The sequence below is a fragment of the Gymnoscopelus braueri genome (genome assembly GCF_963280865.1).
Source record: "Gymnoscopelus braueri genome assembly, chromosome: 13".
In the NCBI taxonomy this organism is placed as follows: Eukaryota; Metazoa; Chordata; class Actinopteri; order Myctophiformes; family Myctophidae; genus Gymnoscopelus; species Gymnoscopelus braueri.
Genome location: NC_137615.1, coordinates 34849675 through 34865802, shown reverse-complemented (window position 1 = coordinate 34865802; position 16128 = coordinate 34849675). Strand labels below are relative to the sequence as shown.

Here is a 16128-nt window from a genome sequence, read left to right as displayed (position 1 = left end):
GCCAGTTCCACACAAACAATAAGCTACAAACCTAACAGAAACAATTAAAGTTAAATAAAACAGATTCTATCTCTTTACATTTAAACCATGAGCAGAAATCATGTTGTTGTCTATTTAACCCTTTAGAGGGCAGTCTATGCAAAGTGTCTCTCTCCTCTAACTCTTTATAAACAGACTCTCAGCTCTGATCTTCTCATTGATGTTAAACTGACTGACATTAGAACCATGGAACTGAAGACTGGCTGCAGTTTATTACTGATGATGGTGTTTATCAGTGAGTTGTTGTTGATTCTGATACTGATACTATATACTGTTATACTATAACGCAATAATTTCTAAGAAAGAAAGGACAAAAAACTCATCAAAAAAATTGATGTGTTGGTGCTTCCACAGGTGTTGAGGGTCAGACTTTGACTGAATCTGAACCAGAGACTAAAAAGCATGGAGAATCCCACAAACTGACCTGTACAACCTCTGGATTCACATTCAGTAGTTATAACATGAATTGGATCAGACAGGCTCCTCCTGGTGAAGGACTGGAGTTGATTGCCTACATCAGCAATGGTGGCTCAACCACCTACTACTCCCAGTCAGTCTAGGGTCGGTTCATCATCTCCAGAGACAATAACAGACAGCAGGTGTATCTCCAGATGAACAGTCTGAAGACTGAAGACTCTGCTGTTTATTACTGTGCTAGACAGTCACAGTGATACAGGAGACTGCAGAGCTGTACAAAAACTAAAGATGTTGAAGAACTTCCTCTTTTCACTTTTCTAAATATATACAGTATGATAGCATCAATGTTGCTATAGCCACAATCATGCCAATTGCACTCCCCATGAAGGAAATATGTACATGGAAATATGTTCTTTTAAATTAGAACATATTTGCTTCATACTTTTGTAACCCATCATTTGTAAACCCATCACAAAATACAGAACAGATTAACTGTTATATACTTCACATCACTATTTAGGAGACTCAGTTATTTCTATAGTGACACTTGCAGATAAATCTGCCCCTGTACTATTGTAATGAACAGCACAGTTTTAAAAGAATATGACACTCTGCATTGAACAGTAATTTTCCTCACAACAATCCAAGATCATAAATATTGCATGACATTAATTGTCTTTTCAAAATTAACCATGACCGTATCTTTGAATTAATGTAAATCTCAGTCTTGAGAAACGGTTTCTGTACATTCCATGAATAATATTAATAATAGCTTTTTTTCATTATGTAAAACACATATTTGGTTTCCTCATGCCAACAGCCCTCATATAAATGTCATTTATTTGTGGTAGAGAGATGCAGAGTTTCAGTCCATCCCTCCCATCAGTTCATCTTTAAATCAAACCATGTTCTCTGAAGCTCTGTTGCTGCTCCTGGCAGCCTGATCCTGTGAGTATCTCTGGATTTCTTTATGAACCAAAACAGTTGTTATTCTACAGTGTAAACAGTTTATTAATTACAAAATATTTCTCTATTCCACAGGTCTGAACAGTGAGACACTGACTCAGCCAGCCTCCCTGACTGTCCAACCAGGTCAACCACTGACAGTCACCTGTAGAGTCAACATTCTCTTGATACCTATAATAAAGCATGGATCAGACAACCTGCAGGGAAAGGACTGGAGTGGATTGGGAGTAAACATACTTACGGATCATACAGTACTACAAGGATTCCCTCAAAAACAAGTTTAGTATCTCGTTAGGCTCTTCCAGCAACACATTGACTCGGAATGGACAGAATGTGCGAGAGACCCACAGTAATAGGAACCATCTATAGAGCTGAACAAAACCCCCTCCATCCCTTTGCAGTTAATACCTGAACCCAACAGAAGAGGCAATCACATAGATGAATTGAAGAGCTGTGATATGAATGAATACAAATTGAATACAAATACTGACTAAATTAATCAGATCCTCTAGCTTTCAATGAAAGCAAATATTTGATTAATCATTATCAAATGTCTATAAGTCAGTCAAGCTCAGATAACTTTTCCCACATATTTGGTATTGCAAATCAGTGGTTCTAAACCTTTTCAGGCCGCAACCCCCTAAAATAATCATATTTGATGTTGCTGTTGGTAGATGGAGGCTGTTATTTCATAATTCAAAAAATTATACCTAAATTCTTACATTTAGGTTTCTTCATTTTTTTAAATTCTGTAACCTGTGTTTAAAACACAACTAAAGACCGTTCTGTTTGTCACTGCCTTTCAAATAATTTCTTCTGCATTGAAATTTGCACTGTAATTTTATAAATATGTTTTTTTTACTTTTAGTTTTTTAATGAAATTGTATTCAAGTGCCTTAATGATTAATATTGTATGTAAAGCACTGAACTACCTTGTTGTAATAGGCTATACAAATAAGCTTGAGAACATGCTTAAACTCACCTGACTTTCCCAAAACGGCTATTTTTACCCATTTGTTTAACTAATATTTTCCACTATATTCAATATTAATGCCGTTATTTCAGTAAATAATCTAGATATTTCCTTACTACTGCTTAAGGATTTAAAGTTTTATTACGGGCAGTAAGCTCCTGAAATATTAACACGTCTTGTCTTGCCTTGTACAGTTGATCTTGGTTAGTAGTATACATTTTACCTGTGGCAATACATACTTTTTAAATGATAATAAAATCCGATGTGTGTGATATGTTAGATATAAAATGGTTGGGTGGCCTATATTTCACCTTCAGAACAATTGCCAATTTTCTAAAATGTATAATTCATATAAAAATATGAAACAACCCTTATTTACTACAATTCCTGCATGTGCTATTATTAGAGGATGAATCCTTTTCATCTAACATATCTCTGATTTAATACAACAATGCAGAATAGACAACTCATTGTTTCCTGTATTGTTATAATTGACCCAAGTTGCATAATATTTTTTCCATTATGCATGATGTCTAATGCCTTCTCACAGTCCCTATTTAAACCTCTAGAGGGTGGTCTATGCAAAGTATCTCTCTCTACCCATCTCTTTATAACCAGACTCTCAGCTGTAGTTATCTATTCATATGAGATTGACTGACATTAGAACCATGGAGCTGAGTTGCTGGACTTTATTAATGATACTCCTCTTGGTAGTAAATAAACATTGTAAGTGCTTAATCCTTTCATAATTACCGTACCTTTAACTTCTGCATTCTGAAATATATGTTCTGCAATGATTGACCAGCTTTTATTGTGTTCTGTCAACACAGGTGTTAAGGGTCAGACACTGACTGAATCTGAACCAGTGGTTAGAAAGCCTGGAGAATCCCACAAGCTGACCTGTACATATTCTGGTTTTAGTAGTAACATTTATGCTGCTTGGATCAGACAGGCTCCTGGTAAAGGACTGGAGTGGATTGCCTACATTGGCAGTAACATCTACTACTCCCAGTCAGTCCAGGGTCGGTTCATCATCTCCAGAGACAATAGCAGACAGCAGGTGTATCTCCAGATGAACAGTCTGAAACAGACTGAAGACTCTGCTGTTTATTACTGTGCTAGACAGTCACAGTGACACAGGAGACTGCAGAGCTGTACAAAAACTAAAGATGTTGAAGAACTTCCTCTTTTCACTTTTCTAAATCTATTATACTGTATGGTATCATCAATATTATAGTCACAATCATGACAAATACTCACCATGAAGAAAATTCTAAAATAAGGGGTAAACAATGGGACTTACCCCCTATGCCTAAACTTTCTTGGCATTTTTTACTATTTGGAAAAACATTTAAAATAGTTCAAATATCCGATCTACAAGGTCACAACGTGTTGTTGTAGATCGGCTATTTTCACTATTTTTTAATATTTTAAACATAATTAAAAAATGCCAAAAAGGTTTAGGCATAAGGGGTAACGAATAAGTGGCACGAATTAAGTCTGAGTAGTCTTGTATGGAGTTTTGTTCTACAACTTTTTTTTAGCCATGAACCCATCACAAAATACAGAACAGATGAACTAAGTACTTCACATCACTATTTAGGATTCTGTTATTTCTATAGTGACACTAGGCATGTAGAGAGAAGTTAAATCTACTCCTGTACTGTTTAGATGAACTGTACAGTTTTTAAAGAATATATCATTCAGCATCCAACAGTATCATTCCCCTCACAATAGTCCATCACCATAAACTTCATTAAATGAATTCTATGATCAAAATTGACCATGATGGCAATCTATGAATTCATCTAAAGTCTCAGTCTTGATAATGGTGACATCGGTTCCTTTAAAGTGCATGAATAGGATAATATTAATAATAGCTTTGTGTCATTATGTAAAACATCTGGTTTCCTCATCCTAACAGCCCTCATATAAATGTCATTTATTTGTGGTTGAGAGATGCAGAGTGTCAGTCTGTCCCTCTGAGAAGAGCAGCTCCCATCAACTCATCTTCAAATCAAACCATGTTCTCTGTAGCTCTGCTGCTGCTGCTGCTGGCAGCTGGATCCTGTGAGTCTCTCTGGATTTGTTTATAAACTAAGACAGTTGTTATTCTACACTGTAAACAGTTAGATGTATTACTAAATCTATTTTCCACATTTGTGAACAGTGAGACACTGACTCAGCCAGCCTCCCTGACTGTCCAGCCTGGTCGACCACTGACCATCACCTGTAGAGTCTCATATTCTCTTGGTAGCTATACAGCATGGATCAGACAACCTTCAGGGAAAGGACTGGAGTGGATGAATATTTACAGGGTCAGGGAATATATACTACAAGGATTCCCTCAAAAACAAGTTCAGTATCTCGTTAGACTCTTCCAGCAACACAGTGACTCTGAGTGGACAGAATGTGCAGCTTGAAGACACAGCTGTGTATTATTGTGCCAGAGAGCCACAATGATACGAACCATCAGTAGACCTGAACAAAAAACCCTCTACAGTAAGTCAGCATAATACCTTCAGGCCACCAGAGGAGTTGTTCATATCACATGGATGAATTGAAGAGCTGTGGCCAAATATACATTAATATTATGAAATACTGATTATAAATATTGACAAAATTGATCAGATCCTCTTAACATAGCTTTCAGAGAATGATGAAAGAAAATATCTTATTAATCATTATCAATGTATAAGTCAGTCAAGCTCAGAGGCTTGTTTCATAATAGTAAACAATGGCAACCTAAATCATTGCATAGAAATTTAAGATATTTTAATTGTGTAACCTGTGTTTAAAACTAGAGACCTTTCTTTTTGTCACTGCCTTTGAAACATTTTTAATTTCTTTCACTGTAAGTTTATACATTTTCTGGTTTTCATTTTTATTTACTATTTTTTTATTCTTTTTTTTTTTACAATGTTATTGTATTCAACCGTCCTTTTATGTGTTTATATTACACTCTTTTAATGATCTGTCTCAAATTTTAACTGTCTTGTAATACGAATAAGCTTGTCTTGCCTTGTGAAATTGGTTAATAGTGCAAACTCTTTTTAAATGACAATCAAATCCGATCTGTGTGATATGTTACATAATATAAACCTTTTGGGTGGCCTATTTCACCTTCAGAAAAATTCCCAGTTTCAGGGCATCGGTAGCCTAAAGGTTAGAGGAGCGCCTTTGTTGCCGGACGGTTGCCGGTTAGATTCCCCGGGCTGGCAGGAAAACTGGGTGGGGAAGTTAATGATCATCACTCTCCACTCCCCCAACACTGCTGAAGTGCCATTGAGCAAGGCACTGAACTTACAACTGCTTCAGTGGAGCTGCTTAGTGGCCATCTGTATACTGTAAGGTTGTACTGGTCAGTTCTCAGGAAAGATATTGAATATAAATATTGACAAAATGTATCAGATCTTTTAAACATAGCTTTCAAAGAATGATGAAAGAAAATATCTTATTAATCATTAACAGTGTATAAGTCAGTCAAGCTCAGATGAGTTTTTCCACATATTTGGTATCGTAGTTCATCTTAGTTCATCGTAGTTCACCTGATCAGTTATAATTCTAAGGCTCTAATGTTGCTGTTGGCAGCTGGAGGCTGTAATTTCATAATAGTAAACAATGGCAACCTAAATTATTGCATAGAACTTTAAGATATTTTAATTGTGTAACCTGTGTTTAAAACTAGAGACCTTTCTTTTTTTCACTGCCTTTAAAACATTTTTCATTTCTTGCACTGTAAGTTTGAACATTTTCCGGAATTACTCTACCTTTAACTTATGTAGGCCTACATTCTGAAATATCTTTATTGACCAGATTTTCTTGTGTTGTGTCTACACAGGTGTTAAGGGTCAGACACTGACTGAATCTGAACCAGTGGTTAAAAAGCCACTATTTATAAAGAAATATCTGGCACACTAATACATCAGTTACTAAACCAATAATACAACTAATGCTAACAATGCATAAGCAATGCATGATAATTCATTTATTTTATGTTGTTTTAATTTATTAATTTACAAAATGAGTTACTTTCTATGAAAAAGGCATATTGTGATAACAAAAAAAAATCCTGAAATTATCTTTTCCAAAAAGTCAGGGAAGTAAATATAAAGTGTAAATATGGCTCATAAAAAGATGTTGCTGTTGTTACTGTAGTTGGTGTTCTTGTTTCTCTGGTTGTTGAAGGTCAGATCTTAACTGAGTCTGAACCAGCTCTTAAAAAGCCTGGAAAATCTCACAAACTGACCTGTACAGCCTCTGGATTCACATTCAGTAGCTATGCAATGAACTGGATCAGACAGGCTCCTGGTAAAGGACTGGAGTGGATAGCTTTCATACACATCATCTCCAGACATGACTCCAGCAGTAAACTGTACCTACAAATGAACAGTCTGAAGACTGAAGACTCTGCTGTTTATTATTGTGCTAGAGGGACACAGTGACTGGGGGTTGTTGAACAGCTGTACAAAAACCCTATACCACTCATCCCAATTACATTATAGGAACTACATTAAAGATGGAGTGCCATGATATTTTTCAACCCTAAAACCTGATCATAAGGTATTATTATTATGTAAGGATTTTTTTCAACAAAAAAAAAGTGTACAGTAAGTGTTAAAATGTTGTTTTTATGTAGACACACCCACCAGTGCATTAAGTATACCTGGTTCTCACCTTAGCACCTCCTCCACCACCTTAGCACCACCCACCTGTCCTAGTCCCTCCTCCTCCTCCTCATGCCCACACCTGTTGTGTTATGATAATGAGGGGGAGGGTGTGGGCTTTGTGATGTCACTAAAGCGCTGTTTCTCTATTGGCACATTTGACCCTCAAGGTTTCAGCCTCCAGGAAAAAACTCCAAATAGTCAGAGAAGACATAAAACACCATAAAAACACCACCGGGGGGCTTAATGAAGTTCTATCAACCTCATAGACACATGAAAAACAGAAAAAGTGCAAAAACATGGCACCACCTCTTTAATCATATTAAGACAATAAATAATAACTAGATGACAGGGCTTTAAGGGTTGTTTAAAACATAATTGTTGAGGGGAGACACACTGAGCCATTTAAAAAGTGACCATGATAAAATCTGAACCTAAAAACGTTTGATTAAACAGCTACCCTTTAAATAGCCAGTTCCACACAAACAGTAAGCTATAAATCTAACAGAAACTATTAAAGTCATTGTCTATTTAAACCTTTAGAGGGCAGTCTATGCAAAGTGTCTCTCTCCTCTAACTCTTCATAAGCAGACTTTCAGCTCTGGTCTTCTCATTGATGTTAAACTGACTGACATTAGAACCATGGAACTGAAGACTGGCAGCAGTTTACTACTGATGATGGTGTCTATATTCAGTATCAGTGAGTTGTTGTTGGTTAATCTCATATGTCACTGTTATACTATATGTATTAAACGTCTTAATGACCTAAATCATTAAATCACTTAAATCTACAGGTGTTAAGGGTCAAACGTTGACTGAATCTGAACCAGTATTTAAAAAGCCAGGAGAATCTCACAAGCTGACCTGTACAGCCTCTGGATTTACATTCAGTAGCTATAGCATGGCTTGGATCAGACAGGCTCCTGGTAAAGGACTGGAGTGGATTGCCTATACTGGCGGTCCCACCTACTCCCAGTCAGTCCAGGGTAGATTCATCATCTCCAGAGATGATTCCAGCAGTAAGCTGTACCTCCAGATGAACACTCTGAAGACTGAAGACTCTGCTGTTTATTACTGTGCTAGAGAGTCACAGTGACACGGGAGGCTGCAGAGCTGTACAAAAACTAAATATGTTGAAGAACTTCCTCTTTTCACTTTGATTAATTAGTATAAACAATGATGCTTTTAGACAAATGTATGAGAATTATAGTATATGTTCTAAAACAACCTTGTACCAGTGTAGTCTTTTTTTGTTTGTTTTACTAGCCATGAATTAATCGCAAATTACAGAATAGATGATTTAAAGGTAGGGCAAGTGATATTTTTTGGTCAAAACAAAAAAATAATTGTTATTAGGTCAAAGCACTATATTGTGATCGTAATCATTGCTATAGACTCTAGTGTTTGTTCAGTAACAGGGGTCTCCCTGTCTTTCTAGCTCTTTCATAAACAGAAAATAAATTTTCAGGTAGGTGACAAAATGTCAGCCAATCAGGAGAGAGTACCCATTTATCAGCTTCATGTTTATGTTCCAGTTCCAATTTTGTCTGCTCATTTCTTTGTGTCATCACTCCCAATTTCACATGTTTAATCTATATGTGTCCTGACTGAGTTCTCTGTCCTGATTAGATGAAATTGGTATCCTGACCTGAAAATGCATTTTCTGTTTAATAAAGAGTTAGAGAGACGTGGAGACTCCTGTTACTTACTGAACAAACACTATAGCAATTAGTACTATCAGAATATAAAGCTATGTAACACTTCTTTTAACCAAAGAAAATCACTTACCCTACCTTAAGTACTCATGGCAGATAGAAGGTGGATCTCCAAGTGAACAACATGAAGGCTGAGGACACTGCAGTGTTTTATTGTTTCCGAGACTTACAATGAGAAATAAGTTACCAATCATACATCATTCTTTTACTTCACATTACAATTTAGGAGACTACGTGAGTTGTTTCTATAGTGACACTGGCAGTAAGAGGAAATATAAACCTTTACTGTTTTGATGTACAATACTGTTTTTAAAGAATGTTTCATTCAACATCCAACAACATCTTCCCCCACACAATAATCCATCATTATAAACATTTCATAAATAAAGTATATGTTGAAGATGAACCATGACAATCTAGTCTTGATCATGGTAACATCATACTGTTAAGAAAATGAATACTGATAATAGCTTTGTGTCATTATGTAAAACACATATTTGGTTTCCTCATCCTATTAGCCCTCATATAAATGCCATTTATTTGTAGTTGAGAAAGTCAGTCCGTCCCTCTGAGAAGAGCAGCTTCCATCAGTTCATATAAAACCATGTTCTCTGTAGCTCTGCTGCTGCTGGCAGCTGGATCCTGTGAGTCTTTCTGGATCTGATTATAATATATGACAGTTCTTATTCTACAATGTTACTTTATTACTAAACGTTTGTCTTTTCCACAGGTGTGAAAAGTCAGACACTGACTCAGCCAGCCTCCCTGACTGTCCAGCCAGGTCAACCACTGACCATCACCTGTAGAGTCTCATATTCTCTTGGTAGCTATACAGCATGGATCAGACAACCTGCAGGGAAAGGACTGGAGTGGATTGGGAGTAAAAATACAGGGTATACATACTACAAGGACTCCCTCAAAAATAAGTTTAGTATCTCGTTAGACTCTTCCAGCAACACAGTGTCTCTGAATGGACAGAATGTGCAGCCTGAAGACACAGCTGTGTATTATTGTGCCAGAGACCCACAATGAAACAAACCATCAGTAGACCTGAACAAAAACCCCTCTGTCACTCAGCAGTTAATACCGACCCCACCAGTGGAGAGACTCACATCACATGAATGAATTGAAGAGCTGTGGCCAAATATAAATAGAAAATATTGAATACAAATACTGACAACATTTTTGAAAAAACTCTAAACATAATTTTCCATGAAAGATGGAAACAATACCTTATTAAACATTATTAAAGTCTATAAGTCAATCACCAGCTTAGTTGTGTTTTTCCACATATTTGGTATCGTAGTTCTCCTGATCTATCAGTTCACATTCTATGGCTCTAATGTTGCTGTTGGAGGCTGTTATGGAAAACAACGGCAAACTACATTTTTGAAGTTTTAGTTTTAGTCTCTGCCAACAAGGGTCTTTTAAGAGCCACCCATATATTTATTTAAAGAGCTCTTTTCCACTATATTTAATATTGATGCCGTTATTAAAGTAAATAATCTAGATATCTCCTTACTACTGCTACTACTACCCCGCTCCTGCTTGCAATTGTTCAACAAATACAAGGAACACAGTTGTTACATAGATAAATTAAAAATCTACTCTGCTTCCTCTAATGTACAGTATATGTGGAATTCTCTACAACATGTTTTAAATAGCCTTTTTCACTTACCGCTAGCTTTCTCTGTAAATATACCTGATGATTCTACTGAGCTTTATTCCAATATGTTTTAAATTGTATTTGAATTGTATTGTATTGTATTGTTGTATTGTAAATGCATTGTATTATATGTCTGATCAATAGTTGAGTACAATGGACCACACTGAAAACAATCCCCTGGGGCTTTTTGTATAATCCTTTTAGCATTACCTTTGACTGTACTTCCTGTACTGTTAATAATCATGTTAATAAAGTGTTCAATCAATCAATCAATCAATCAATCAATCAATCAATCAATCAATCAATCAATCAATCAATCAATCAATCAATCAATCAATCAATCAATCAATCAATCAATCAATCAATCAATCAATCAATGTCTTGCCTTGCCTTGCCTTGGTTAGTAGTATATTTTACCTGTTGAAATACAACTCTTTATATAAATGACAATCCGATCTGTGTGATGTTACAAATTGTTGGGTGGCCTATATTTCACCTTCCGAAAAATTGCCATATACTGTGTGTGTGTGTATATATATGTCACAGGGAAATTGGCATTCCAGGGAAATTGAAAGAGGAGCGCTCGCTTTTAGGCGCGGGCCTTCGGCGCGAGGCGGGGCTTTTCGAGACAGGGTTTTTTACGTGAGGCTCGCGAGGAGGAGGACGAGGCGCGAGGCGGGGCTTTGATACAAGGCGGCGCGAGGAGGAGGAGGAGGAGGAGGAGGCGCGAAGCGGGGCTTTGATACGAGGCGGCGCGAGGAGGAGGAGGAGGCGCGAAGCGGGGCTTTGATACGAGGCGGCGCGAGGAGGAGGAGGCGCGAGGCGGGGCTTTGATGCGAGACCGACCTGGCTTTTGTTGTTCCCCCCCACATAGCAACCAGGAAGCTACGCTAGGGGAACGCTGAACACGCGTTCACAGGCACACGCGTTCACAGGCACACGTGATAATAGTTATTGTCCATGACGGAGGCGCGCCGACTCAGCAGAGCTTGAGGCCGAGGAGGCGCACCCTCGCGCCTCCTCGGCCTTTGAAAAGCGCTCCTTTTTCAATTTCCCTGGAATGCCAATTTCCCTCTAACATATATATATATATATTGTCATACAAAAATGCAGAATAGACAACTCATTGTTTCCTGTGTATTTTTATAATTGTCCCAAGTTGCATAATATTTATTCCATTATGTATGAATGCCTTTTCACAGTCCCTAATAAAACCTCTAGAGGGTGGTCTATGCAAAGTCTCTCTCCAATCTCTTTATAACCAGACTCTCAGCTGTAGTTGTCTATTCATATGAGATCGACTGACATTAGAACCATGGAGCTGAGTTGCTGGAGTTTATTAATGATACTCCTCTTGGTAGTAAATATACACAGTAAGTAATTAGTCTTTTCATTTTAATTTAATTTATGGACTCTACCTTTCACTTATGTGCATTCAGAAACATGTTCTGCATTGATTGGCCAGCTTCTTGTGTTCTGTCTACACAGGTGTTAAGGGTCAGACACTGACTGAATCTGAACCAGTGGATAAAAAGCCAGGAGAATCCCACAAGGTGACCTGTACATATTCTGGGTTTAGTAGTAACATTGATGCTGCTTGGATCAGACAGGCTCCTGGTAAAGGACTGGAGTGGATTGCCTACATTGGCAGTGGTGGTGACATATACTACTCCCAGTCATTCCAGGGTCGGTTCATTATCTCCAGAGACAATAGCAGAAAGCAGGTGTATCTCCAGATGAACAGTCTGAAGACAGAAGACTCTGCTGTTTATTACTGTGCTAGACAGTCACAGTGACACAGGAGATTGCAGAGCTGTACAAAAACTAAAGATGTTGAAGAACTTCCTCTTTTCACTTTAATTAATTAGTATAAACAATGATGCTTTTAGACAAATTCTTGAGAATTACAGGAATTATGTTCTAAAACGACCTTGTACCAGTGTACAGTCTTTGAAAAAACTTTGCTTTTCTTTTTTTTACTATCCATGAATTAATCACAAATTACAGAATAGATGACTACTTTGCTCATGGCAGATAGAAAGTGGATCTCCATGTGAACAACATAAAGGCTGTGGACACTGCAGTGTTTTATTGGTTTTGAGACTTACAATGAGAAACAAGTCACAAATCATACATCATTTGTTTACTTCACATCACAATTTAGGAGACTGAGTTGTTTCTATAGTGACACTGGCAGTAAGAGAACATATAAACCTATACTGTTTTGATGTACAATACTGTTTTTAAGGAATGTTTCATTCAACATCCAACAACATCTTTCCCCACACAATAATCCATCATTATAAACATTTCATAAATAAATTATATGTTGAAGATGAACCATGACAATCTAGTCTTGATAATGGTAACATAATATGTTACTGTTAAGAAAATGAATAATGTTAATAGCTTTGTGTCATTATGTAAAACAGATATTTGGTTTCCTCATCCTAACAGCCCTCATATAAATGCCATTTATTTGTAGTTGAGAGAGTCAGTCCGTCCCTCTGAGAAGAGCAGCTTCCATCTGTTCATCTTATAAAACCATGTTCTCTGTAGCTCTGCTGCTGTTGGCAGTTGGATCCTGTGAGTCTCAATGGATTTGATTATAATATATGACAGTTCTTATTCTACATTGTGAATTTTTAATTTATTACTAAATGTTTCTCTTTTCCACAGGTGTGAACAGTGAGACACTGACTCAGCCAGCCTCCCTGACTGTCCAGACAGGTCAACCACTGACCATCACCTGTAGAGTCTCATATTCTCTTAGTAGCTCTTATACAGCATGGATCAGACAACCTGCAGGGAAAGGACTGGAGTGGATTGGGATGAAAGATACAGGGACTTCATACTACAAGGATTCCCTCAAAAATAAGTTCAGTATCTCGTTAGATACTTCCAGCAAGACAGTGACTCTGAACGGACAGAATGTGCAGCCTGAAGACACAGCTGTGTATTATTGTGCCAGACACCCACTGTAATATAAACCATCTGTAGACCTGAACAAAAACCCCTCTATCAGTCAGCATTTAATAGCTGAACCCAACAGAGGAGGCGCTCACATCATAATTGAATTGAAGAGCTGTGACCAAATATACATGAAAAATATTGAATACAAATACTGACAAAATGTATCAGATTCTCTAAACTAAAATATCTGATTAATCATTATCAATGTCTATAAGTCAGTCAAGCTCAGATACCTTTTCCCACATATTTGGTATGTAAATCAGTGGTTCTAAACCCTTTCAGGCCGTGACCCCCCCTAATAATCATATTTGAACTGGGGACCCACCAACCCTGACAAGCACTTGGAATTGTAGGAGTTGAGCCTTGAGGCATTACATTTTGTTTGACTCAGTTCCACAGATAAATATTGTGAAAAAAGCAGATCTACAAGCTCACAACACCTCGGGTTGCAAGGCGTTGTGAGCTTGTAGATCAGCTATTTTCACAACTTTTGCCTCTTTCTAATATTATTTGACAATTTGTTCAATGTTTGACCAGTTTAATTGTATAGTTTGTTGATTACTTTTGATGCAGGTATTAAAAAGGTCTTAAAAGTGCTTAAAAAAACACATTTATGGGTTTTTTTAAGTTAGGGGTGTTGGTCCACAATATTACTATCTTTAAGTGAACTTCCATCACTGTGATGACCACTGTGACCACACCGCCCACTTCACACTGGGTGTGATTTTTTATTCTGTAACCTGTGTTTAAATAAAAACTAAAGATCTATCTGTTTGCCTCTGCATTTTAAATAATTTCTTCTGCACTGTACACCTGTGGAAAAGAGATACCTTTTCTAATAAATTAACTGTTTACACTGTACAATAACAACTGTCTCGGTTCATAAACAAATCCAGAGAGACTCACAGGATCCAGCTGCCAGGACCATCTATCATATTGCAGTATTTGATAGATGCGATTTATATGGCATTTGCTTGCAATTGGTTAACATATACAAGGAACACAGTTGAACACTATTGTTCTTCCTGTATATGGAATTCTCTACAAAAAGTTTTAAATAGCCTTTTCAACTTACGGCTATAGCTTTCTTATGATTCTACTGAGCTGTTTTGATGAACAGTACAACGGTGACAACGGTTCCTGTAAAGTTAATGAATAGGCTAATATTAATAATAGCTTTGTGTCATTATGTAAAACATTTGGTTTCCTCATCCTAACAGCCCTCATATAAATGTCATGTATTTGTGGTTGAGAGATGCAGAGTCTCAGTCTGTCCCTCTGAGAAGAGCAGCTCCCATCAACTCATCTTCAAATCAAACCATGTTCTCTGTAGCTCTGCTGCTGCTGCTGGCAGCTGGATCCTGTGAGTCTCTCTGGATTTGTTTATAAATTAAGACAGTTGTTATTCTACATTGTAAACAGTTACATTTATTACTGAAGGTTTCTCTTTTCCACAGGTGTGAACAGTGAGACACTGACTCAGCCAGCCTCCCTGACTGTCCAGCCAGGTCAACCGCTGACCATCACCTGTAGAGTCTCATATTCTGTTGGTACCTATTTGACAGCATGGATCAGACAACCTGCAGGGAAAAGACTGGAGTGGATTGGGAGTAAAGCTACAGGTTCAGCGAATACATACTACAAGGATTCCCTCAAAAACAAGTTCAGTATCTCGGTAGACTCTTCCAGCAACACAGTGACTCTGAATGGACAGAATGTGCAGCCTGAAGACACAGCTGTGTATTATTGTGCCAGAGACCCACAGTAATAAAAACCATCATCAGACCTGAACAAAAACCCTTCTATCAGTCAGTATTAATACCTTTAGGCTGAAACCACCAGAGGAGTTGTTTATATGACATGGATGAATTGAAGAGCTCTGGCCAAATATAATTGAAAAATATTGAATATAAATATTGACAAAATTAATTAGATCCTCTAAACATAGCTTTCAAAGAATGATGAAATAAAATACCTTATTATTCATTATCGATGTATAAGTCAGTCAAGCTCAGATGTGTCTTTCCACATATTTTGTATCGTAGTTCATCTGATCTATCAGTTCAAATTCTAAGGCTCTATAATGTTGCTGTTGGCAGCTGGAGGCTGTTATTTCATAATAGTAAACAATGGCAATCTAAATTATAGCATAGAACTTTAAGATATTTTAATTGTGTAACCTGTGTTTAAAACTAGAGACCTTTCTTTTTGTCACTGCCTTTAAAACATTTTTAATTTCTTGCACTGTAAGTTTTCCGTTTTTTTTCTTTTTTTTTTGTATTCAAGCATCCTTTTTTTTTTCCTGTGGTTGTACTGGTACTGTGTGTGTGTGTGTGTGTGTGTGTGTGTGTGTGTGTGTGTGTGTGTGTGTGTGTGTTGTGTGTGTGTGTGTGTGTGTGTGTGTGTGTGTGTGCGTGCGTGCGTGCGTGCGTGCGTGCGTGCGTGCGTGCGTGCGTGCGTGCGTGCGTGCGTGCGTGCGTGCGTGCGTGCGTGCGTGCGTGCGTGCGTGCGTGCGTGTGTGTGTGTGTGTGTGTGTAACCCTAACTCTAACCCTGTGCTCAGCTACTACCTACTACAAAAAATGATTAAACAACCCTTATTTACTACAATTCCTGCATATGCTGTTATTAGAGGATAAATATTTTTCATCTAACATGTCTCTTATTTCATATAAGTAATCCAGAATGGGTAACTCATTGTGTCCTGTATTGT

At 37.5% G+C, this 16128-nt stretch overlaps 1 gene segment (V, D, J or C); it reads left to right on the top strand.

Moving 5' to 3' along the window:
* The first annotated feature begins 14736 nt into the window (after positions 1-14736).
* On the top strand, positions 14737-15184 carry LOC308098107 (Ig heavy chain V region 914-like). The segment is given in 2 exons: positions 14737-14779; positions 14874-15184.
* Positions 15185-16128: the final 944 nt, after the last annotated feature.